This window comes from Scylla paramamosain, chromosome 33 (assembly GCF_035594125.1).
Source record: "Scylla paramamosain isolate STU-SP2022 chromosome 33, ASM3559412v1, whole genome shotgun sequence".
NCBI lineage: Eukaryota > Metazoa > Arthropoda > Malacostraca > Decapoda > Portunidae > Scylla > Scylla paramamosain.
In genome coordinates this window covers 825193-850000 of record NC_087183.1, presented here as the reverse complement: position 1 = coordinate 850000, position 24808 = coordinate 825193, and the positions used below count along the sequence as shown (strand labels likewise).

General features: G+C 40.7%; 1 protein-coding gene and 1 long non-coding RNA gene across 5 annotated transcripts in view; one reads left to right on the top strand and one right to left on the bottom strand.

Moving 5' to 3' along the window:
- Positions 1–24531, top strand: part of LOC135089513 (uncharacterized) — a 25382-nt gene extending 851 nt beyond the window's left edge. The window contains exons 2-4 of the long non-coding RNA XR_010261511.1: positions 372–562; positions 21494–21639; positions 24391–24531. This is a non-coding gene — a long non-coding RNA (uncharacterized LOC135089513). The remainder of the gene's footprint in view (positions 1–371; positions 563–21493; positions 21640–24390) is intronic.
- LOC135089511 (solute carrier family 35 member F3-like) overlaps positions 23954–24808 on the bottom strand; it is a 124698-nt gene continuing 123843 nt past the window's right edge. For all 4 annotated transcript variants that reach the window (XM_063985089.1, XM_063985091.1, XM_063985090.1 and 1 more), the window contains one exon: positions 23954–24806. The gene's annotated coding sequence lies outside the window, so the exon portion shown is untranslated. The remainder of the gene's footprint in view (positions 24807–24808) is intronic.

Here is a 24808-nt window from a genome sequence, read left to right as displayed (position 1 = left end):
TCATTATGGACACACTCTTCAAGACCCCCATTATTGTCGTAGGGAAAGTACTTACAGAACACCAAATCCGAACTGTGGCCTCGGTATTTCGTGTTACTGGCCGGTGTTCAGTTATATGATGCTGCAATGGGTCTTCGGGTCCTACAGGCTCAATTCCCTAACCTTGCTTTATACTCTCGCTCTCCCTTCTTACAAGCAGAAAGTGAGTCCATTGCAATATGAAAAAGGATATAAAAAAGGTGCCAGATTATGAAAAAATGCAGGTGTAGTGTAGATTGTTACTAATATTGTACCGAAATTAATTGTTCATACATATTTTGAAACTTTTAAAGCATTCTGTACATTTAACCGTGTTCTTTTATATTTGACAGTGCCGCCGAAGTCCCGAGTGGCTTCGAGACAAGGAAGAGAAGCTACGCGACTCACTTCAGCCAGTCAGTCAGTGGTCAGTGGCGTCAGCTTCGTTGTGGTGTACGTGTGAGTCTTCTGTGTTTTCTTGGACGCTTATTTGGGCTCTAGGTGAACCAAGACTCTCCCAAAGCTTGTCCACAGTGGTCAGCAGGTATGTTAACTTGGTAATAAGTGTATTTGGACATATACTGCTAGTGAAACTGGTGTGTCGTTCCTCGCTAGGCTAGTAGGAAACAAGCGGTTGAGGAATCACAGTTGCCAGACCATTAATAACTAATATTTTCTTAATTTTGCATAGTTATCAGTTTTTTTGTATTTCATATGACTATCTAGGACGTAAGTGTTTCCAGTGCGATGAATCTAAAGGAATGGTGCTTGAAATGGGAGGCTTGAAATGGCTGAGGGACACGAAAATAGGCTTGAGTGTTGGAGGGAGTGCGCAGTGCGTTTACTGTCGAGGCGTCTCTGCTCCCTCACCACGCACCTCGCCGCTGTCACAACATTCCCAGGTATATTACACTTGTTTCTTGAATGTTTACCGTAAAGTCTGCAATCAGGAATCATCGCAAACATTAACCATGGTAGTCTTTCTGATCACCAGCACATCCTCTGCCGTTCCACCACTCCGATATTATCTTCCACTTCCTTGTCGCTGTTTGTTCCTCCATCACTTTCATAACCATCATCAACTGCCTTTCCCTCATCAGCACATCCTTCACCTCCACCACATCAACTCACTCTGATTCATCATCAACTCATCCACTCGAGGAATCATGTGAGGAGTCAAGAGTGAGAGAGCTGAGGTGAATCAACACTCGTTACTAGAATCACTGTTCATCTCATGAAATTGGGAGTGACTTACCTTGTTGCCATGGGTTTATCTTTACCCCCACCAGCCCCACCCCAACCCAGCCTCCCCAGCCTTACCTCCCCTAGTCTCACCTCCCCAGCGCCATCTTTCCAGCTTCCTGTTCCTAGCTTCGCTTCCCTAGCCTCACCTTCCCAGCCTTCCCTAGCCTCACCTCCTCAGTCTAACCTCCACAACCCTGTCTTTCTAGCCTCGCCTCCTCTCTCCTGCTTACCATGCCACCCACCCCTCAGCTTCTCTACTCCCCAAATTTAGCAGTAACGACCCCCGCACGCCCCGTAATTGCACAAGTCATTACCGTGTGTGTGTGTGTGTGTGTGTGTGTGTCCACGAGGAGGCCAGGAAGCAGCATTAGTATTGGCCTTTAGGTATTTACATTGACTTATTTTAAAGTGAATATCAGGGATCTCAGTTATACTTGGGGTGGGATGTTAGCTGGTTGTTTGTCTGTCTGTTTGTCTATCTGTTGATTTGTCTTTGTGCCGATACATCAATGTCATTTTTTTTCTATTTATCTCAGTTTTGTTCTGTCTGTCTATCTATCTATGTGTCTTTGGGTTTAAGAAGGGAGATACAAACCCAGGGAGGAGTTAGGATTCTTTTAATCTCTAACGTTTCGGCTGAATAGCCATCCTCAGAGAGACTGATTTACATGAGTGAAAACACACTATTTATAACAATCATACAAAATTTTCTCATTTGACATTTGATTGGCCCTCAGGTCAGGTACAAGGAAAATCCCCAGTAAAGGCTCGTCACGTAGGCGGGTAATGCCACCTGACTAGGAAAACAAAATTAGGTGAGGTACACGCCAGGGTGGCAATACTCTGTACGAATGTCAAATGAGAAAATTGTGTATGATTGTTATAAATAGTGTGTTTTCACTCATGTAAATCAGTCTCTCTGAGGATGGCTATTCCGCCGAAACGTTAGAGATTAAAAGAATCCTAACTCCTCCCTGAGTTTGTATCCCCCTTCCTAAACCCAACTACTTGTCAACATGAACAGTTCACTATGTGTCTTTCTTTCTCTGCATCATTCTATCTATCTATCTATCTATCTATCTATCTATCTATCTATCTATCATTCTATCTATCTATCTATCTGCATCTGTTTGTCTAATTTTATCCATCTATTTATATATCTGTCTTATCTACCTATGTAACTTCTCATCTCTCTCTCTCTCTCTCTCTCTCTCTCTGGTAGGCTCTGTGGTATGTGGTTTGTGTGACAGTCTGAAGGTTCACGTTCGATCGTGGAAACCTCCTTTTTTCGCCGCAACTGGATGTTGCGGCGTCATGACTCAGTTAGAATCATTGATGCAGTGAGGCGCTGGTCACTGCACCGCGGGGGCGCTTCGATGATGAATACTATCGTGCGGGAAAATTAGTAACTTCCTATAAAGTGTCCACCTAGTGTTAAGAAAGTGAGAGGAAGAAATGTTTGCCAACGCCCTTCATGAGGAGACGAAACGAACTGGAATAGACCAGAGAAAACCTCATGAAAATAAAACCTTTTGCTTCACATTTGGTTTAAATTGTTGGACTTGCCTATGGACTCCCACACTCTGGCGTCTTGAGTGAGTTTTTTTTTTTTTTTATTGCATGAATACAAAAATAAAGTGAACCTCTTCCCTCTCACTCACAGTCTTCAAGGAACATTGTAGTTTTTGTTGTCCTTGGCACGAGTTCTTAAATGATAATACTAATAAAAAAAGAACAATAAAAAATATATAATCCAGTAAAGATTTCCCTCCCACTTACAGTCCTCGTTTTCTAAGCTCTCCACGGCAGGACTCCACGCAGGTCGCAGGAAACTGAGGGCAGAGTCTTCTTTTTGTATAGCCTTTGTTCTACTGTTAATATTCATTCTGCTTCGTGGGTTGGGAAGTGTTAAGTTGATATTTTCTTGTGTCTTAATTCTACACAATTATAAAACATTTCTTTCTGGAAAGTGAGGAAATACGAGTCAATTCTTTACCTTCAGTGTTTGTTCCATTAATACGAATCTCTGTGCTACGAGTATTTAAATATAGTAATGTTTAATAGATATTTATTTTCACTTTTTATATTGTTCAGCACATAATCTTAGCCACGTTCCTTAACAGTGAGGAGGGATGCATAGTCTGTATCCCTAACCTTTGTTGTACTGATACCATTCCTTCTGCCGTAACTTTAGTGCTTTCCACGAAATATTTTTCTCACTTTGAAAGTTCTTTACGACATAAATATCAAACATGTTCTTGGAAAGTGAGATGATTTTTCTCTGTCCTTTGTTCTACTCCTACGATTCCTCCTGTTTCCTAGGTTCGATAATCTCAAACTGACATTTTCTCGTTTTTGTAATTCCTCAGGGGAGAAATTTCAAACACGTCCTTCAGAGTGGGAAGGCCTGTGTCTTCTTTACCTTTAAACTTTCTGGTGATATGATTTGTTCTGCGATGTAACGTTAATAGTCTTCAGTACATATTTTCTACCTTGGTTTAGTAACACGATTCCATCTGGTATGTGTGTACTAAGCTGATATTTTCTTGTGTTCTGAGTTTTTAGAGGAGGTTTTAATTACGTTCACAAAGTGAGGAAAGGAGCCTTCATAATCTTTACCCTTTTTTCTACTAATGTGATTCCTTCTCTTACGTCCTCTAGTCTAGGAAGTCTTAAGTTCAGTTTTTTCGTTTTATATATATATATATATATATATATATATATATATATATATATATATATATATATATATATATATATATATATATATATATATATATATATATATATATATATATATATATATATATATATATATATATATATATATATATATATATATATATATATATATATATATATATATATATATATATATATATATATATATATATATATATATATATATATATATATATATATATATATATACATATATATATATATACATATATATATATATATATACAATATATATATATATATATATATATATATATATATATATATATATATATATATATATATATATATATATATATATATATATATATATATATATATATATATATATATATATATATATATATATATATATATATATATATATATATATATATATATATATATATATATATATATATATATATATATATATATATATATATATATATATATATATATATATATATATATATATATATATATATATATATATATATATATATATATATATATATATATATATATATATATATTGTATTTATTTATTTATTTATCTTTTTTTTTTTTTGCGATGGAATTTGAGGCATGGTTCATAAAAGTGAGGAGAGGAGTTCTCTTTACCTGAAGCTTTTGTTTTTGTAATACGATTCCTTGTGGTGTGTAACTTAAGTATTGTTTTTGTAAGGTCTTGAAGACAGAATTTCATCACGTGCCTGGAGTGTGAGGCGGGAAGAGTCAGTTCTTTATCGTTGGCCTTTTGGTCTTTTTATTTCATCACGACAGAATCTCAACCACTTCCCTGAAAAGTGACGACCAACGAGTACATGACTTATTTGTGGGTTTTGTTATACTAATGTGATTCCTTTTGTTATGTAAGTTACTGAGTTTAAGTGATTTATTCTCCTTTTCTTAATTCTTCTTGACTAGTTTAAACCACGTTCCAGAAAACTAAGGGAGGATTAGAATTCCTTATCTGTGCCTTGTAATGTGGCAGTGCAAATCCTTCTCTGATGTAGATTTTAAGTTTTTTTTTTTTTCAGAATTGTTCTGGGCAGATTTTAAACCATGTTCATTATGAAAAGTTTTATTAGTCTTTAAGGAAATATTTCATTTTTCTCTCGCCAAACTTTTGAGGACAATAATCTGAGCCACGTTCAAGGTGAAGGCTTCGTTTCATGGAATAGAAAGGGATGTGTTTTGTTAATGTGTAGCGGCAGATTCATCCCAGAGCGTGTCTTTACAAGCTAGGGAGTCTTAGGCAAACATTTTCTTTTCTCCTTCAGTTCCTCTGGATAGAAATCTGAGCCACATTCCTGGCAAAGTGAGAAGAAGTTTGTGTTTTCTTTATTTATAGCGTTAGTTTTATTTCCAGGGCTCATTTTTGGCACGTAAGTGTATGTTTTATTTTTATTTATTACTTTTTTGATGAGGGAGGTGGACGTGACCAGAGTTTGAACTGAGCAGATTGAAAAGACTAGCGTTAACTGACTGAACCACAAGGCACTTGTTTTGTGCGTGTAAGCAAGCTACTCTTAAGTGCATATTTTGTTTTATACATTTACCACAACGGAAATTTCTCAAGTATGGCAAAAAGAGGCTCCTTTCCTTCCAACAGATTTATTAGAGTCGTGTTTGTCACTTCCAGCATTACATTTTAGGTTAGATGGTCGTAACAATAAACTCCACATGCAAGCCTTAAAGAATAACATTTCCTTCCACAAGGCACTGTAATTAAGTTCCTCATCTGCAACATCAATTCCATCCCAGCGATTTCTTGTGGTGTGTATTGCACGATCGCTTACTTACTTACGATCGTACGATCCCGGTTATCTTTCCAAGAAAGTGGACGTTACACTGATCCCGGAAAGTTTTAAAGGTCTGGATTTTTAAAGGCTTCGAGTGCCTACCTGACCTATCAGAAATCGCCAGAATTATCTCTCACTCCACCTTTACCTTGACTCAGCACACGTGGAATCACCTCTAATACCAGATCAATGTTGGGGGAGTAGAAAACACGATTATTCTATGTTACAAGCACATATATTAATATTAATAATAATTCACAAACAACATGAGGTAGCACACGTTACTACATGACGTTCTCGTCACTTCCCACAACACCACAACCCGTTTACACCTCCACCAGTCACTGAAATATTCCCCTCAACCGCAGGAATTTACTCAGACGCCATTACCGCGTCCCCAGACAATAATTCCCGTATTTCACCTCCTCAAGCCTCACAGGAGATTACCACCATCACCAAAGATTACCCATAACACCATATCATCATCCCAAAAATCACCAATACACCACAACACCAGCTTTCAAGGTCAACACCACAACCTCCACTCACAAAATGGCTGCCAGTTTGACCTAAGTATGACCCCTTCGAACAGCGTCACCGGCACAAACTCAACAACCGAATTTGAGCGGACAAGAGCTCTTGGTACCACAAAAGACTCACTAACCTGATCCTGGATATCAAGGTTATACCGCTACACCACTAATACCTCCACAAACTCACTCCATCACCAAACCACACCAGGATCCTTCCCTGAGAGACGCCTTCCCTCCGATATACCTCACGACCTTCCCCTCCTTGGAATGTGTTGTTGCCCACTCAAGCTCCCCTCGTTTCAACATATTTCCACCTCAATTATACTTCCTCCCTTATACATACAAAGATATAGAGAATTTAAATTATGAAGAAAATAATACTACATGATATAAAAAGAGTAAATAAGCCTTACACTACTTATAACCAATAATAAGGATAATGTCCGAATGGCAGGTAACCGGAACACGGGGGACACTAAGAAAACGTGATCCCATTCAAGGTAAACTCGGCCAATAACATGACAGTAGGTTTATGTAGAACAACACTGGGTCTACAAGCTGCTCATGTTTGTCTGTCTGTCCACGCGTCGCCTGGAACTCGTGTACTGAAAGCCTGCATGGAAATCTGCGGCCGGAAGGGAATTATATCTTGGAACGAGTGAGGAGAGCGGCAGGCAGACCTTGGCAACCCCTCGCGAAGTCCTGGTGTATGTAATCCTGCGTGTAAGGTCTCTTCGAGCTGCTGGGCTGGGAGGTGGTGCAGCTTTGAGTACTGGCAGGTGTATTGTATTGGCAGCGGTGTGTGTCCCTCCCCTGTCGTGCAATTCAGGTACTGCCCGAGCCTTTTGAGTGACGCGGCTTCTGAGTCTTTGTGAAACGTGTTGGTGTGAAGTGTGGGTTTGAGAGGCACCACTGGCAGGCCACGAAGAACAGTGTGGCCCGAGTACTTCAGCCTTTTTACTGTTTATTTTATCGATGGTCAGTGAAATTGGGTACTGTTCGGAACGGAACGGAAAGAAAAGAGTGGGGGAAGTAAAGAAGAACAATATATATAGAGAGGGAAATATGGGTGAATACGAAGTGAAAGAATGGAGTGAAAGGCAGCTGGTACTGTTCGAACCCCTTGACTTACGTGGCTCTTCATCAGCCTTTGTAGAATGGTATAAAGTGTGGCTGTCAAAGACACTACTGGCAGCGTAAAGGATGACAGGACACTTCACACCTTTTGTGCTTGTTTCGTTGTTGGTCACTAAACAAAAAGTGTGTGTGTGTGTGTGTGTGTGTGTTTTATTCATTCAGCACTAGGAAGCAGACAAGTATTAAAACAGTTTTTCTATTTACCAGTGATAAGAGAGAGAAAACACACACACACACACACACACACACACACACACACACACACACACACACACACTTAAGGTAGAGTTGGTGTTAATCCATTAACTGAGGATTACATAGACGGGGCGCGAGGCAGTTTGATATAATGGGTGTGTCACATAAACAGCTGCGGTGCTCCTTGGTGTATGCAATTTTATTACATTTGCTTGGTGTCAACACAGTTACGTAGTTAATAACTTGCTGCTTCTTTCTCCGACATGGTCTGTATTTCCTGCTGCCTGTGACTGGAGCTGTCTCCACACACAAGTGTCCTCAATAAAAACTACATTGCCTTTCTTTCAAATATGTCTTTTTTTTTTTTTTTGCGGGGAAGGATGACTCTATGAACCATTATCTTTCCCTCATTCCTTCACTGCTCATCCAAATTCATATATATATATATATATATATATATATATATATATATATATATATATATATATATATATATATATATATATATATATATATATATATAGTATTAGTCTTTCACCTCGGAGTCCCCATCTGGGGAGGGGACCACAAATGTCCCCAGGTAGGACTGCTCTTCAGATATCGACCCTAAATGCCTTGACACCTCCCTCAACTTTTTTTTTTTTTATAAACTTCTGCAACGTTCGCGGTCATAGAACTAATTTTCAATCTGTAGAACACCACCTCTCCTCTTGTAAACCTCATCTTCTTTTCGTCACTAAAACACCGGTGTCTGAGGCAACAAACACCGGTGTCTGAGGCAACAAACATTTCCAAATTATTTCCAAAACTAAAGAGTAAACTGAGTTATGGTTATATTTCTGCATCACATGTGCAGAGAGAGAGAGAGAGAGAGAGAGAGAGCTGTGTTTTCTAATATTTTCTACGGTTTCTTCAGTCATTCATGTGATGAAAAGTGAAAACACCACCAGGACCACCACCACCACCACCACCACCACCACCACCACGAAGAACAATGATAATGATGATATATTAATGATGATAGTGTCGATAATAATAATAATAATAATAATAATAATAATAATAATAATGATAATAATAAAAGACGATCATAATCAACTCAGCATGTGTCGCCATAGTTTTGTTGAGAGAGAGAGAGAGAGAGAGAGAGAGAGAGAGAGAGAGAGAGAGAGAGAGAGAGAGAGAGAGAGAGAGAGAGAGAGAGAGTTTTGCGCGTCTGGATTAATTAAAAGTTCTTGAGGGAGTTTTGAGAAGTCACTATTAAAGCTTGCTTGAGGGGATATGGAAGAATGGAGAGGGGAGGAAGGGGGAGAAGGTAGAGAAGGGAGAGGGGAGAGGGAGGATGGGAAGGGGGGAGGGGGGAGGGGGGGAGAGAGAGAGGGAGGGAAGGGAGAATGGAAAGGGTTGAAGAAAAAGAAAGTTTAAGGAAGAGATGAGTGTTGTGTTTTCAAGTTTTGTTTATTTATTTATTTATTGTTATAGGTGAGAATTGGGATTGTGGAGGAGAATTTTTTGTTTGTTTGTTTGTTTGTTCTTTCTTGTTTGACCTGCCTTTCCTTCCTCGTTTCTTTGTTTTATATTGTTTGTATTTACTGGTGTTGTTCTTGTCTTCTTGTTACTCCTTTTTTTGTGTCCTTTTCTCCTTCACCTCCTCTCCCCGCCCTTTTCCTTTTCTTTTTTCTTCTCTTTCTTTTCATTTTCTTCTTCCACCACCACTACCACCACCACAACTACTTTTTTTCTTCTTTCTCTTCTTCACCACCACCACCACCACCACCACCACCACCACCACCACCAGTTCCCTCCACATTTATCACATAGTCAGTCTCTCCTCACTCGGTCCCTAGTATACAGCAGCAATCGTTCCTCACCTAGTGGCGGCAGTTAGGGTGCACGTCACTCCAGGGTGTTACAGGAGACTCATTACAGGACAGTGAACACGTTGCAGAGGCTCAGGTGTTGTCAGTATTTACTTGGATATAAACACCTTCATTATTCTCCACTCGGGTCCTCTGTGCTTTTTTTCCTGACAGGTTCAAGATTGACTTAAAGAGACTAGAAGAGACTGGTTCATAAATAGATAGGTAGATGAATGGAACAGAGTAAGGAATCAGGTCATTAGTGCAGAGTTATTTTGGAGTTTTAAAAGATTGGACAAATTTATGAATGATTAGTGGAAATTGATGTGTTTTGTAAATATTGCCACGTGTAGGCCTGATGGCTTCTTGCAGCTTCCCTTGTTTCCTTTGTAATGTTCTTATAGCCTCGTGTTCTTAAGCTTTTTCTGTCTCACCAGGGCTATTTTCAGAGGCTACAGAGATGCTTACTGAAGTTGTCATGCGTGTTTCTCCCGCTGGTTATGTTGAGTCCTTGATCACCTGCTGCTACAATAATGATCATTGTGTAGGGAGGGGCTAGCTGGTTTACTGAGGGTGGGGGGCGCCTCTCCCCTCGACCTTCCTCTCTCACGCTTCGCTGCCTTACGTGGGGTGAACACGACCTGGGAAGACATAAACCGATAAAGGAGGAGGAGGAGGAGGAGGAGGAGGAGGAGGAGGAGGAATACAAAGGAATACAAAGGAATACAAAGGAAAGCCAAACAGCAACAGACCTTTTGGTCCTTGCAAGGCTGTTTGGTAACTACTTCTAACTAGCTACAGTGAAGAGAGACAGGACAGCATAGCAGAAGGCTCCTCCCCACCCACCACTCCCTCCAGCTTGCGCTGGCATGGAAATAGTTGGGAAAAGTACCATGCAGTATGGAAAAACTGACATGGAAATTTTCATAGGAAAGGATGAAAGGAAGTTCTACTATTCACCCTACGGTGAACTCTATACGCCTATCTGAAAGTTAATACAAGTTATATTAAAATTGGTGTCTGTTGAATAAGAGTTTAATAGTGAATTTAGTAATTATTCGGACAAGAAGAGAGCTTGTTGGGGATTTGTTTTTAAATATTTGTCTATTTTATTTTTGAATGATTCAATAGTATTGCTGTTCACAATTTCGGCAGGAAGTTTATTCCATATATTTACTTTACGATTAAAGAAGAAATGTTTGGCCTCGTGGGATTTAAAACGTTTGGGTATAATCTTGAATCCATTATTTCTTGTTAGGTTAGAATGATCAATGGTAAAATATTTATATGCATCAATGTTACTATATCCTTTGAAAATTTTGAACATTTCAATTAGGTCTCCTCTTATCATGCGCTTTGTTAAACTAAATAGGTTTAGTTCTTCCAGTCGTTCCTCATACGGCTTATTGCGCAATCTTGGAATCATCTTTGTGACTCTGCGCTGTATCTTTTCTAGTTTTTCAATGTCTTTTTTGTAGTATGGTGACCAGAACTGTACACAGTATTCTAGATGAGGGCGCACCAGTGAGTTATATAAGGCATGTATAACCTTTTCTGATTTAAATTCAAAGGTTCTTCCAATGAACCCTACTAATTTATTTGCCGTCTTTACTGTTTCTGTGCAGTGTTGACTCGGCTTTAGGTCGTTTGACACAACGACACCAAGATCTTTTTCTTTATCAGCACTTGACAGTGGCATGTTATTCATTACATATCTCGCCTGAACATTGTTGCTTCCGATATGTAGAATTTTGCACTTTTCTATATTGAATTTCATCTGCCATTTTTCTGCCCAGCTTGTTAGTTTATTGAGGTCACACTGCAGTTCCTGCCATTGTGACACAGACGTAACTCTACTTGTTATTTTGGTGTCGTCTGCAAATTTACTTATTTTGCAGTTTATCCCTTCATCAATATCATTTATGTACATTATGAAGAGTACTGGTCCTAATACAGAGCCTTGAGGAAGAGGAGGAGGAGGAGGAGTACTTAGCGGAATAAAAGAAATATAAGTACAGCGGAGACAAGTGGGAGTGAAAATCTGAAGAGGAAAATAGGGAAATGAAGAGAAAGTTTAGTGATAAGTATGAAGGTTACGAAACTGGAAAAGAGAAAGAAAATGAAGAAGTGAACCAGAGGGATGAATAAGAGAACATGAAAATGAAGAGAAAGGATCAGATGAAGAGGAGAAGGAAAAGGAGAAACAGGAGGAGAAGAATTAAAAATAGAAGGTCGAAGAGAAGGAAGAAGAAGAGGAAGGGGAAATTGACAATGAAGGAAGAGGAGGAGGGGGACGTCGTAGGAGGACAAGAAACAGAAAGAGAAGAAAAGAGAGAGAAAAAATAAGTAAGACGGAGTAAGGGAACATGAAAAACAGAGGAACACGAGAATAGAGAAAAGAAGAAAAAAGAAAAGAAAAAAAGAAAAAAAAGGATAACATCAACAGTATCACAAGCTCATTACCTTGACACGTTGTTCACCTGACTGACTCCATGAAATTCGTGCACACCTTTGCTTTTCGCTGACCAGTGCTCACCTCAGCCTCTGCTTGCCTGATTGCCTGCTTGAGGGAACGTGAATGCCCTGAAATTAGTGATTAGCGGACGGCGAGGGACGGAGAGGGAGGCTGGCTGGCGGTGGGAAGGAGGGAGTAGATAGGTGGAATGATGGATGGACTAGAATGGTGGATGGGATGGTTGATAGTGGATGGCTTGGATGGTTGGTGGAAGGATGGAAGGATAGAAAACTGGGATGTACCAGGATGACTGATGGAAGGATGGAAGGACTTGTATGGTTCACAGTGGATGGTCAGGATGGAAAGTGTTGATTATATCAGTTTTTCTTCGTACTGTGAACTTCAGAGGGAAAAATGTTGAAAAAATGCCTTGAGGGGAATGTGTCCAGAGGGGAGAATGTTTAAAGGGAAAAATTATTAGAGGGAAAAATTAATAGAGGGGAAAATGTGTACAATAGGAAAATATCAAGAGAGAAACACCACTACAAAGGAAAATTACTTGAGGGAATCATGTCTACAAAGGAAAATATCTAAAGAAGAAAATGACTAGAGAGGAAAATAATTACTAAAAGGAAAATGACCACAGGGAAAATTACCAGAAAGAAAAAAAAATAAAAGGAAAACTGTTCAGTGGGGGAAATGTGTACATGAGAAAATAACGAGAGAAAAAAATGACGATAAAAAAAAATGGTGAGGGGAAATTTAAATAGAAAAATTACTCCTTTTTTTTCGATATGGTTCCTGTGACCTCGTTGTAGTGTGAAAATACTCATACATACAAGGCAGGGAGCGTTGTAATTCTATCTAGACTCTTGACCTCAGCTGACAGTCTTAAGAAGGCCCTCACACCCTCTTTCTCTCTCCCTCCTTCCCTTCCTTCCTCCTCTTTACCTTCTTTCTTCCTCCTGCTCTTTCTTCCTGTTCTTCCAGGTCTTCTTGTCTAACACTTCCTGGTTTCCTCATTTTCTTATCCTCTCCTCATTCTTCTCCTCCTCATCTTTCTCTTCCTCTTTCTTCCTCTTACTGGTTGCTTTCCTTTCACGCGTTCTGCTTTCCTAACTTCTTCCTGCTGTCTCTACTCCTTTCCTACTCATTCCTCCTACTCTTCTTATTCCCCATCTATTTTTCTTCCCTTTCTTCCTTTTTCAGTCTTTCTTCTCTTCCTCCCCTATCCTATCTACTGCCTTTCCTCCTCTTCCTTCTCACATCTTTTACTCTAATTCTTTTCCTTCTACTCTTCAAATGTTCCTTTCCTCGTGTTTCCTTACGTCTCTACTAGTCATAATCTTCATCAGTAATCTTCCTACACCTTCCCTTTTCTCTACTGCCTTTGTATCATTCAGTCCCACAGTGAGATGGATGAAAAATGATGAAAGGTGATGGAAATTTTGATCCTACGCTATTCATGGGGCTACAGAGGGAGGCGCAGAAAAATTAAAGTGAAAGAGAGCTCGCCAATACTGTAGATTTTCACACTTGTTAGCTGGCAGGGGAGAGAGGTCGTGAAGCAGCGCTCATGGCCTTGTTAGAGCCAACGAGTGAGTGAGTCAGCGAGTGAGCGAGTCAGCGAGTGAGCGAGTCAGCGAGTGAACTTGAAGAACGATATGGAGAGAGAGAGAGAGAGAGAGAGAGAGAGAGAGAGAGAGAGAGAGATTATGTAACAGTAAGAATCATGAGAAATATGCGTGAAATATTTGCAAAGTATGTAAGGTTGCAGAGATCACACACACACACACACACACACACACACACACACAAAGTTTCCATGATAGTCATAACGAAATTTCTTCTTACCTCCTCCACCACCACCACCACCATCACCTAGTCCTCCTCCCTCATTATCTTATCATCTCATCTACTGATCCACTTCACTCTCCTCTCCTCACTCTTGGTCTTCCCTGCAGGACTTGCTGTCATTAGAGGCAGGAAGGAGGAGAGTAACGGTTTGTTACAGGTGTCTTCCCTCCCCTCCCCCAGTGATGATACAGGTTGTCACGAAGCTGATTAACCTGGTGCAAGTTGTCAAGTAATCTTCTCATCTGTGTGTGTGTGTGTGTGTGTGTGTGTGTTCACTATACGTATTACAAATGAATGCATCTTTTAACTCATTCGCGAGGTGGCTTTATATGTACATGAATACCAAGCATCTGTATTAAACTGCTACATACTTCAGGTCAGAAAAACACACACACATCTCCTCCCCATTCCTTTGCCTCGCTGTGTGTGTGTGTGTGTGTGTGTGTGTGTGTGTGTGTGCGCGCGCGTGTGTGTGTGCGTGCGTGCGTGCTCCAGCTCTTACCTGTGGGTGAGTGGGGGCACCTGGCTTCCCCGTGCCTGGAGTGTGCTCTTCCGCCACTTGAGGAAACATTTTACTCTTCTTGTCAAGAAAGGAACACTAGACCACGAGGATTTAAAGAAAACTCTCTCTCTCTCTCTCTCTCTCTCTCTCTCTCTCTCTCTCTCTCTCTCTCTCTCTCTCTCTCTCTCTCTCTCTCTCTCTCTCTCTCTCTCTCTCTCTCTCTCTCTCTCTCTCTCAAGTGCGTGTAAGACAGAGGACAAAAGAGAGGAAGCGATTGAAGGAAAAGTTAAGAATTCCTTCTCTTTCATATCAGCGAGGCTGTGAAGGAGAAGGGAAAGGGGAGGGAAGGAGGGAAGAGGAGAAGAGAAAGGGGAGGAAAGGAGAGAAGGAGGGAGGGACTGAAGGAAGGAAGGTAGGAAGGGAGTAAGACTGACACGCTGGCTTCTTTTTACGCTCCTTTCTGAAAGCCAACGATGTATAATCTCCTCCTCCTCCTCCTCCTCCTCCTCCTCCTCCTCCTCCTCCTCTTTGTTTACTTCTTGATCCCCAGATGCTTGTTTTGTTGTTGTTTTTGTTGTTGTATTTCCTTTTCGCTTCCTCATCGTCCTTTGCTGTCCTGTCTCTCTTCCCTGTAGCTAGTTAGAAGTAGTTACCAAACAGCCTTGCAAGGACAAAAAGGTCTGTTGCTGTTTGGTTTTCCTTTATATTCCTTTTTATACCTTTGTATTTCTGCTCCTCCTCCTCCTCCTCCTCCTCCTCCTCCTCCTCCTCCTCCTCCTATTCTTTGCTTACTTCTTGATCCCCTAATGCTTGTTTTCTTGCCGTTTTTGTTGTATTTCCTTTTCGCTTCCTCCAATTCCTCCTCCTCCTCCTCCTCTTCCTCTTACCCTTTTTCCTGTGTTAGTTAATGATGCAGACTCATCCTTTCATCAGTTCCGTTTTTCTCATGTTTCTCTTCATTTCCCCTTTCCAGTCATTAAGTCAGGTTATACTACTGTATGTATACGTCTCTCTCTCTCTCTCTCTCTCTCTCTCTCTCTCTCTCTCTCTCTCTCTCCTCTCTCTCTCTCTCTCTCTCTCTCTCTCTCTCTCTCTCTCTCTCTCTCTCTCTCTCTCTCTCTCTCACACACACACACACACACACACACACACACACACACACACACACACACACACACACACACACACACACACAAACACTTTCCTTCCTTCCCCTGATCTGAGACTAGTCGAGTGGAAGAAAAAAGGAAAGGAGGAGGAGGAGGAGGAGGAGGAGGAGGAGGAGAAGGAGGAGGAAATGAAGAGATGCTGAAGGAGAAAGTTGGAAATTGTAAGTGAAAAAGTGATTCTGGATAGTAAGAAATAGCTCTTCTGTCCTCGTGACGGGAATACAAAGGAATACAAAGGAAAGCCAAACAGCAACAAACCTTTTGGTCCTTGCAAGGCTGTTTGGTAACTACTTCTAACTAGCTACAGTGAAGAGAGACAGGACAGCATAGCAGAAGGCTCCTCCCCACCCACCACTCCCTCCAGCTTGCGCTGGCATGGAAATAGTTGGGAAAAGTACCATGCAGTATGGAAAAACTGACATGGAAATTTTCATAGGAAAGGATGAAAGGAAGTTCTACTATTCACCCTACGGTGAACTCTATACGCCTATCTGAAAGATAATACAAGTTATATTAAAACTGTTGAATAAGAGTTTAAATAGTGAATTTAGTAATTATTCGGACAAGAAGAGAGCTTGTTGGGGATTTGCTTTTAAATATTTGTCTATTTTATTTTTGAATGATTCAATAGTACTGCTGTTTACAATTTCGGCAGGAAGTTTATTCCATATATTTACTATACGATTAAAGAAGAAATGTTTGGCCTCGTGGGATTTAAAACGTTTGGGTATAATCTTGAATCCATTATTTCTTGTTAGGTTAGAATGATCAATGGTAAAATAATTATGTGCATCAATGTTACTATATCCTTTGAAAATTTTGAACACTTCAATTAGGTCTCCTCTTATCCTGCGCTTTGTTAAACTAAATAGGTTTAGTTCTTCCAGTCGTTCCTCATACGGCTTATTGCGCAATCTTGGAATCATCTTTGTGACTCTGCGCTGTATCTTTTCTAGTTTTTCAATGTCTTTTTTGTAGTATGGTGACCAGAACTGTACACAGTATTCTAGATGAGGGCGCACCAGTGAGTTATATAAGGCAAGTATAACCTTTTCTGATTTAAATTCAAAGGTTCTTCCAATGAACCCTACTAATTTATTTGCCGTCTTTACTGTTTCTGTGCAGTGTTGACTCGGCTTTAGGTCGTTTGACACAACGACACCAAGATCTTTTTCTTTATCAGCACTTGACAGTGGCATGTTATTCATTACATATCTCGCCTGAACATTGTTGCTTCCGATATGTAGAATTTTACACTTTTCTATATTGAATCTCATCTGCCATTTTTCTGCCCAGCTTGTTAGTTTATTGAGGTCACACTGCAGTTCCTGCCATTGTGACACAGACGTAACTCTACTTGTTATTTTGGTGTCGTCTGCAAATTTACTTATTTTGCAGTTTATCCCTTCATCAATATCATTTATGTACATTATGAAGAGTACTGGTCCTAATACAGAGCCTTGAGGAACGCCGCTAGGCGTTCCTCAAGGAGGAGGAGGACGAAAGAAAGAAGTATATATGTACAAAAAAAGACCTTGTGTTATTTGCACTGTCGGTTGAAAAAAAGTATCAGGATTTCAAACGTACGTCATTTCTGTATTTTGTAACACTCGTGTTTCATCTTCGTTTCCTTTTCTATTTCTTTTCTTTTTTCTTTTTTTTTTGGTGGGGCGGGAGGGGGGGGCACAGGGATGGCATGATTCAGTTTGGTATAAGTGAAGCAGAAGGGCGCAGATGAAATCGTTCTTCACCATCGAGGAGAAAAACAAAATCTTCTGCCTCTAGATAGGAGAGAAAATTGCACACTACGGTCTGTCATTCGGTCTTCCTTGAGGTGTGAATCCCTGAGTGTGTGTGACTTGACAGCTGAAACACTCTGCGGTCTTCTCAAACATCCTGGGAGCAAGGGTACTTTTTACACAGGCGATGGTAACGATGAAGCAACACCAGTAGTAGTAGTAGTAGTAGTAGTAGTAGTGGTAGTAGTGGTAGTAGTAGTAGTAGTAGTAGTAGTAGTAGTAGTAGTAGTAGTAGTATGATTATAGTTGAATAGATCAGAAATCCAGTCTATTAACTTGTAACACACACACACACACACACACACACACACACACACACACACACACACACACACACACACACACACACACACACACACACACACACACACAGAAAGGTTCATGTTGAAAGAGAACAGAGGGAAAGGTTGAGTGTATTGAGCGTCTCTCTCTCTCTCTCTCTCTCTCTCTCTCTCTCTCTCTCTCTCTCTCTCTCTCTCTCTCTCTCTCTCTCTCTCTCTCTCTCTCTCTCTGTGTGTGTGTGTGTGTGTGTGTGTGTGTGTGTGTGTGTGTGTGTGTGTGTGTGTGTGTGTGTGTGTGTGTGTGTGTGTGTGTGTGTGTGTGTGTGTGTGTGTGTGCGTGCGTGCGTGCGTGTGTGTGTGTGTGTGTGTGTGTGTGTGTGTGTGTGTGTGTGTGTGTGAGAGTGAGTGAATCTTCTTTCCATTTTAACATACAGTATTTTTCCCAGTAGAATCAGCATTTTTTAAGACTTAATGGCTCAAGGCGAATTGCTTTCAAATAATTAATTGGATTCATTGCCTTAAGTGTTAATGCATTATTCATTAATTCAATACTGTGCATTAAATCTTAAAAGCTACGTGGGAAATTATCCATAGATCCTTACAGGACACTTTCTGTGTTCAGGAATAAAAAAAAAAAAACATTCTTATTAGATTACATGTTGAGTAATGGCAGATGAATGGAATGAACTCTGTAATGAGGTTATTAGTGTCGAGTCATGAGGGAGCTTTAGAGGATTACGGAGATTTATATACAGGATGATTTAGAGAAAAAAAATATACATGTTTTATACAGGGACTGCCGCGCATAGGCCTGATGGCTCCTTGTGTACCTTCCCTAATTTTCTTAAGTTCTTTATGTTACTCTCATTGCTTTGCATGTTGTCATTACCTGAAGCAGTAAGTGTTGTGTGCACCAACATGCAAGAAAAAAAAAACGATAAATTTGACATAAGAAATCGGTACATTACGAACTTACACACACACACACACACACACACACACACACACACACACACACACACACACACACACACACACACACACACACACACACACACAGAGAGAGAGAGAGAGAGAGAGAGAGAGAGAGAGAGAGAGAGAGAGAGAGAGAGAGAGAGAGAGAGAGAGAGAGAGAGAGAGAGAGAGAGAGAGAGAGAGAGAGAGAGAGCATATAATTCCTTTTTGTTATATATATTGGCATTGTAGACAGCTACATAAAAAAGTGTTGCTTTAAGCCTGCTGTAAATTTTGTTTGAGTAAAATAAAAATATGCTGCCTGGCCAATAATAACCTCGTGACCACCACCACCACCACCACCACCACCACCACCACCAAGACCCAACAAGTCCTCAACAATCCCCTGCCCTCCCCACTCTCATCGATGCTTCCAGTCACCCTACCCACCCCCCAACACACACACACACACACACACACACACACACACACACCACACCGAGGCATCCTGCAGTGTTTCCTCTTTTCGTCCTCTCCTCCCGGCCCTTGTGCTTCCCGCCGCCTCCCGGTGTTGTCTGGACCAAAACTCGCGGCAGGTTTTTTTTTTTTTTTTTTTAATCCACTTTGCAGGCTTGTGGGGTTTTACGAGTGATTGTTTCAGGGATGCGCACTTAATTTATTTTTGGTGGTCCCGCCTGGTTTGGTTTTGGCTGAAGTGGTAAGTCTGTTTTGAGGTCATTAGTGGAACTGCGGGTAATTGCACTGAAGTGACAGGAAAAGTGGGCGTATTAGCTGTTTTTTATATTAATGTTGTAGGTGAAAGTCTGATTTTTGTCGAGTTTAATAGGTGAAAATTTATGTGTTTATGTCAGATCAGTAGTGGTACTGCGGGTAATTGCATTGAGGTGAGAGGAAAGTGTGGGGTAATAGTTGTGTTTTGTATTAGTATTGTAGATTTGTATGTATGGTTTCAATTTTGGTGAGTGAAGATTTTTGGATGGTTTGAGATTGACTGGGAGGGTTTATGGATGCTTTGGGTTTACAGGGAAGGTTCATGGATGGTTTGATGGTTGGAGCCGGAAGATTTTTGTCTGATCAGGTTTTTTATTATGATATGTTTGGGGGATGGTTTAGAATTTGATGAGGGGAAGCTAATGGATGGTTTGGGACGAGGGTTTAAGTGAGGGAAGGCCTTGAAGTTCATGAAGGAAGGTTTTTGGACCGTTTGCAATTTGGCGAGGCAAATTAGTGGATATTTTTTGGTTTGGGATTAGATGAGTAACATTTTTGGGATGGTTTAAGATGTTTCAGGACAAAGGGTTAGGTGAGGGTGACGGAAGGTTTGTGTGTGTTTTGGAGTTTGGTTTGGGTTTGGTGAGTACAGTCAGGAACCTTCCAGCCATCCATCACTCGCGGGACACTGGCACTGGATGGATGGGCACCAATGAGAGTTTGGTCCATTTCTGTTAAGGCGATTTGTGGCAGCGGACCTGAAACGAGAGAGAGAGAGAGAGAGAGAGAGAGAGAGAGAGAGAGAGAGAGAGAGAGAGAGAGAGAGAGAGAGAGAGAGAGAGAGAGTTTACGTTATAACTGATCCGTGGAGGCGTGTCAGACTCTCTCTCTCTCTCTCTCTCTCTCTCTCTCTCTCTCTCTCTCTCTCTCTCTCTCTCTCTCAAGTTCACTCATGTACACTTACAACTGACGACACAACAACTAACAACACACACACACACACACACACACACACACACACACACACACACACACACACACACACACACACACACGTTCCATAACTCATCAAAAGTGTGTGGTTAACTTAGCGTGCCTCGCCTTTCACGGCTTGGTTTGCTTGGCCTGGCTTGCTTGGCCTGGCTTGCTTGGCCTGGCTTGGCTTGCTTAGCTTGGCTTGGCAGTTATAAATCCACTCTTCAGTCATTCATGCTCATGTTCTCCACGTTCTACTCATGCAAATTTCAGTCATATATTTAAACTCATGTCATTCACGCTTCGGTATTTCACATTGCAGCCATAGATAGACAGATAGATAGATAGTCACAATCCTGCCAGTCATTCCAGTACCCCTTCTTTCACCACCCTCCAGCCTCCCCCATCCTCGCCACTCTCGGACCTTGTTTATCTCTCTCTCTCTCTCTCTCTCTCTCTCTCTCTCTCTCTCTCTCTCTCTCTCTCTCTCTCTCTCTCTCTCTCTCTCGTCTTTTTTTCTCTTTTTCTCTCTCTCGTCTATTCAAGTCTTGTCTGTTCTTTCTTTTCGTTTAACCCTCTCATTACTTATGGCATCGTTTTCCTTCCTCTTTCTTCCTTCCTTCCTTTTTGTATATATTTGATTTCCTTTCTTCGTTTTCTACCTTTCCGTTATTTCGTTTTTTTTTTCATCCTTCCTGCCTTCCTTTCTTTCATTTGATTTCTCCCGTTTTCTTTTCCTTCTCTTCCTTTCCCTCTCCTTTTGTTCATACCTTCCTTTCTTCTTTTATTCTCCGTTTTCCTTTTATTTATTTTTATTTATTTATTCATTTATTTTTGGTAGGGGAGGCTTTGTTTTTATTTATTCCTTTCTTTTCTCCTACGTTCCTTCCTTCCCTCCTTTCTGTCTCCCTCCCTCCCTCCCTCTCTCACCGGGCCTGCATCCTTGCATTTTACAGCCTACATCCACTTTACAGGATTGCTCAGTGTGCCTTGTCACAAACAGCCTCGGAAGAACCAAAATACAAGTTAGATATGTTGTTTGTTCTTCATTTGTATTTCTTTGTGAGTGATCTAACCCCTTGCTCTTATCTATTACTGTTTGTTCTTCATTTATGATCGATTTCAACCTCTTGTCGTTATCTTTTACTTCTTGTGTTTCCTTTGTATCCCACCGAGTGCCCATGTCTGTTGGTGTTCGTTCTTCCTTCATGTTCCTGCAGGAGTGACCTAACCTTCACCTCTCTCTTCCTCAGATGTGACACAAGGAGCAGCTCTCTCAGCGACGGGTCGGGGAGTGGTGGACGGCGGATGAATACTTCGACTCCCGCGCCTTCTTCCGCATCATGTCCGACCCGCCGATCCTGGTGGTGGGCGGCGTGCGTCAGAGGAGTTGAAAAATGTAAGGGACTCGCTGCTGTGCCCTGCGTGTAGCTGTGAGGTGAAGCACAGACGGTTGCATTGTCTCAGCCTCGGAGGTGCCACTTGCTCAAATTACGAATGGTTTAATCTTATTTTTTGCAGGCTGTGGAATATTACAGTATCTTATAATAAGACAAATGATATTAAAAGGCATGTAATTTACCGACAAGCATTACACGACAACATTATTGCGGTGATTAAAAGTACTCCTGTAAAATGCTGCGTGTCATCATCACTCAGCTGTTTTCAAGGTCGCTTGGACACGCTACCTTTGCTCCCTTGTATTGATGATGCCACGTAGCATTTTACAGGAATATTTTTAATCACCGCAATAATATTGTCATGTAATGCTTATCGGTAAATTACATGTTTTTTGATACCATTTGTCTTGTTATAAGATACTGTAACATTTCACAGCCTGCAAAAAAATAAGATTAAACCGTTCGTAATTTGAGCAAGTGGCACCTCCGAGGCTGCGACAATGCAACCGTGTGTCCGTCATGTCACAGAGCACACCCGCGAGTCCCGTACATTTTCAACTCCTCTGACGGGTAAACAAAGCCTTAAAATACTTTTGTGTATACAACATTCTCTACTTACAATTACACGTTCTTTCACCTTTTTTTAAGTATTTGCAGAAACTCACGTTACACCCAGTATAAGAAATTGCAAGGTGGCGGACAAGCTGTCTCAATATATCAACCACGGAAACAATAGACACCTGTAACCGCTTCACTCAGGGCGTCCAAGCCCTTATGCTTTCGGATACAATACTTTACATTCTTCACTTGTAAAATCCATTACCTTTTAAGCCTCACACACACACACACACACACACACACACACACACACACACCTTCCCTCAAACTCACTTCATATTTCACCTTTTTTTTTCCACAATGCATTTTAATCTTTCCTGTTCACTAATTAAGCTCCTTTGTGCACCTTATTAATTAATTCGAGCGTTTCATTATAAGTTACAGGAGAGAAGCAAGGGATATTTCTTATTGATTCGGTTTCATATGGAAGGGAAGGGATAGGAGGTAAAAAAGGGTTATTGTGATAGGTACGGTAAAAAGGGTTATTTTTTTTCATTAAAGTTGTTAACTTGCCTGTGAAAAGTGTGTGTGTGTGTGTGTGTGTGTGTAATATGTTTTCTTCTCTCTCTCTCTCTCTCTCTCTCTCTCAACGAAAGATAAGAGCGATAGTAAGCAGAAAGAGAAAACTGTTGTAAGGAGAGAGAGAGAGAGAGAGAGAGAGAGAGAGAGAGAGAGAGAGAGAGAGAGAGAGAGAGAGAGAGAGAGAGAAATGGCGTCAACCACTAACACAAAATTAAATTCCTGACCAGATCTCTTTCTCTCTCTCTCTCTCTCTCTAATCCTCATGATCCATCCCTGCTGCACCTAATCACAATGTAATGCCCTATTGTTTGGTTTGTTTTCCCTAAGTGTTCCCCTCCTCACTCCATTTTCCCCTTTTTTCCCTCTTCTTCATTTTTCCTTTTGTCTTTATTCGTATTTTTCCTTTATTTTTCCCATTTTCCTCTTGTTTCGCCATTTTTTTCTCTTATTCTCTCCCTCATCCCTTTTTTCATTATTTTTTCCTTTTCCTTTTTCTCTATTTCCCCTTTCTCCCAATCCTCTGTGTGTGTGTGTGTGCTGCTGGCTCGTGATTGGCTGGATAGGGATGGCTTGGTGTGGCTTGGTGTGGATGCACTGGATTGGTTTGTGGATGGCTATTATTATTATTTGCTTGTATTTTGTTTGTTTACTTATTTATTTATTTTTTTTATTGTTTGTGTATGAGAGAGAGAGAGAGAGAGAGAGAGAGAGAGAGAGAGAGAGAGAGAGATTGATTTAAGAAGACCACATAAAATTTCTCTCTCTCTCTCTCTTTCAATATTTAAGCTTCATTATCTTTCACCATAGTATTTAAAAATATACGACTATGTTGGTTTGTGTATTGGCGTTCAGATTAATTTGCTTTACTTAGTCTTCATTTATTTATTTATTTTGTGTTGGTGTATATAATTTTTTTCAGTGTTTATTGATGAGATTATATTTTTTCATAGTGTGTTTATTTAGTCACTTTTTGTTGTAGGTTAATTCAAAGTTGAGCATTTTGACTCACATTTGACACTCACACTTGACTCACCATACTCATCAAGTTGTGTCCTGTATTTTTGTGTAAGCCTCATATTTTTGAATCATGCATCTAATATACTCTTCACTTGTACACACACATTGTGAGCCTCACTACATTCACGCAGGCCGCAAGAAAATTAGGCTTGTCGATTTTGGTTTCATTCTTTATTGTAGACACTGTACAAGATTGCAACATTGGTGTATGTAATGGTGTGTGTGTGTGTGTGTGTGTGTGTGTACAAGATTGCAACATTTGTGTGGTGTGTGTGTGTGTGTGTGTGTGTGTGTGTGTGTGTGTACAAGATTGCAACATTTGTGTATGTAATGGTGTGTGTGTGTGGAGACAATTGTTGGTGAGGGTGTTGGTGAGGGGCTGTGGGGAGTCACTGTGGGTTTGTAAACATACTGTGGGGGACATACTGTGGGACTGTGGAGAGAGAGAGAGAGAGAGAGAGAGAGAGAGAGAGAGAGAGAGAGAGAGAGAGAGAGAGAGAGAGAGAGAGAGAGAGAGACTTGCAACCATATGGGGAGAGGTGTTATTCACTGTTCTTCATCGCAAAAGTATTGTTCATAGTTGTTCATTGCAGGTGAGAGAAGACACAGTATGTTGAGGGAAGGCAGCTGCACCAGTGACAGCAGCAGCAGAGCCCCACCACTGCTGCTGTTCCTCTCCCTCTCCCAGCACAGCAGCACACAGGACACATTTCCATCATCTTTAAATCCCGGACACTTGTGCCTTGGTGATGATAATCACACAGCAGCAAACCCTACATTGCTCAGGTCAACTTCCAGCTAGAATCATAATATCTGGAGTTATTTTTCCACAAAGAAGGATTCAAAATATCCCCCCAAAAATAAGATATTTTTAGAAATGAAAATCCCCTCGAATTTTCTGCCTGAAGCTCTCGTTAAAATGACTCCCTCTTGAATCTTGTGTCCGCCTCCAGCTGTGTCCAAGAGAATGGATCTCCAGTTTGTAGTGAGACTTCCGAGCCGCCCAGACCT